At 36.6% G+C, this 1,972-nt stretch overlaps 1 protein-coding gene across 1 annotated transcript in view; it reads right to left on the reverse strand.

Moving 5' to 3' along the window:
- LOC101848001 overlaps window positions 1-1,728 on the reverse strand; it is an 82,402-nt gene extending 80,674 nt beyond the window's left edge. Inside the window, exon 1 of the mRNA XM_005110438.3 lies at window positions 1,444-1,728. The gene's annotated coding sequence lies outside the window, so the exon portion shown is untranslated. The remainder of the gene's footprint in view (window positions 1-1,443) is intronic.
- Window positions 1,729-1,972: the final 244 nt, after the last annotated feature.

Below are 1,972 nucleotides of genomic sequence, written 5' to 3' on the forward strand. Positions count from 1 at the left end.
CTCATCTTTGAATAAGCAAAGAGGAAAACATTGTATTCAGCGAAAATGATTTCATTTCTAATTCATACGAAGGAACATTAATTAATTTCTACAAAATATACCAAAACTGTGTATTTTGGGCCAAAAGGTAGGGTTGGCGGCAATATTAGTACCATGACCAATAGGTTCAAATTTGTAATACCAAAAAAAAAGTCATATTACATAATAAAAATTATTGCAATTTTTTAAAGCTATATTGCGGTATTTTACCTAAAAGCAATGGCTATTGGGTATTCATCTATTTCAGGCAAAAATCACAAATTTCAAATAACTCACTTGCCTATTTGACCTACTTTTGAGCTTTCTATAGATAAGAACATACAGCATTTCACTAATTTATGTACCAAAATCCTTAGATTTCCCTATGATTTTGCTTTACTCTCTCCTGAGAATACCTTTAGGGTATTATTCTGGGAAAATGGACGGCAAATAAGGGAGGAGCAGACCCAGAGCAACTTACTTAGAAAACCTGAACAGATGAGCGACAATGATAGACCGGGATGAGCTCGTTTTTATAAGAGTATCAAAGCAAAGAAATAAATGGGGAACCATGATCGCCGATGTCTGTGTCACATTTGGCACTGAACGACCATGATGAGTCTGAGATCACATTGACCGCAGATAGGTTTATATTCGACAGGAAGTCAGGTTATTCTCAACTGCCAAAAGTATTTCTGAGAGAAAATAGACACGTACTGTCCATTGTTTGTATTGTTGTGATATTGTGTATTATGTAACTTCGATAAATTGTTGAATGTACGTATAAAGCACATTTACGAGTAAACTTGTGTTTTTATATGTTGTGCTCGGTAAACAAAATTTTTCCACGGGATCTATAGCATTTGTATTTATTAAATCTTTCTATTTTATACATCAACAATTAATATTTATTTAGTGCAGGAAAAAACAAACAAAAAACAAAAAACAAGAGCGATAGACAGAAACGATAGAAAGAAAGTGGTTTTTTCTAAGCACCAAGAGCCAACATAGTATGAAAAGATAACATAATATGACAAACGTAAAGCCATAATATGAACGTGTAGTCTTATATGACCTTATTGTGTTGCAAGTGCCGTAAAACTCTTACATTAAAGAACAAGAATGTGTAGTATGGTTGGGATTGAACACTTTTTAAATCTGTAATGTTATTTAAGAGATAAGACCTTTGGTTAAGCGACCATTTCTGATATGACTTAGTAGAGGAGAAGGAGATACAAAACAACAAATAAGTAGAGAAGACGGAGTCATGAAACAAGTATCCAACGTAAAAATTATTTTCCCTTTTGTGATTGAAGTCAGGACCATTCATTTTATAGTCCAGCATTATAGGAACTGAGCTGTTGGCACTGCAAGACTAAAGTTGCTTAGTTGCTGCTCATCTTAACCACGGTGATCTAAACTCACCTGTTTTAGTTTCCTTCCTCCAATAGTCACTCACCGGGAGAGACACAACGTTTATCTTCCTTTTGAAAAATCGTCAAAAAATAGTAACACCTTGATCTGGACACGTTTTCTGGTTTTGAATACTCCTCAACCCCACCAAAGTCTTCTACGTATTCTTACGGACGTTCGATCTCCACAATATTGAAATCTTACAAAAGACAAATGACTTTACAACAGACCCGCCTTGACATAGCTCGACTTGCCAGGCCACTAGATCTAGATCTAGTTCTATCCCGGATTTGTCTCGACTCATAAATTTGGGAAGGCTTGTAATCCTGCCTAAGGGTGTGTGCGTAAGTGTGTGTGTGTGTGTGTGTGTGTGTGTGTGTGTGTGTGTGTGTGTGTGTGTGTGGAAAAAAGCTGGGGGAGGGGGGTAATTGGAGGGTTTCGTATAACAGACCAAGCGTCACGCTTCAAAGGATACAATGTTTTCTTCCTCTCAAGAGGGTTATTGGGACATGTTGGCTTGGGTTTAGATAGCACCCTAGGC

This window comes from Aplysia californica, unplaced genomic scaffold, assembly GCF_000002075.1.
Source record: "Aplysia californica isolate F4 #8 unplaced genomic scaffold, AplCal3.0 scaffold00890, whole genome shotgun sequence".
Lineage (NCBI taxonomy): Eukaryota > Metazoa > Mollusca > Gastropoda > Aplysiida > Aplysiidae > Aplysia > Aplysia californica.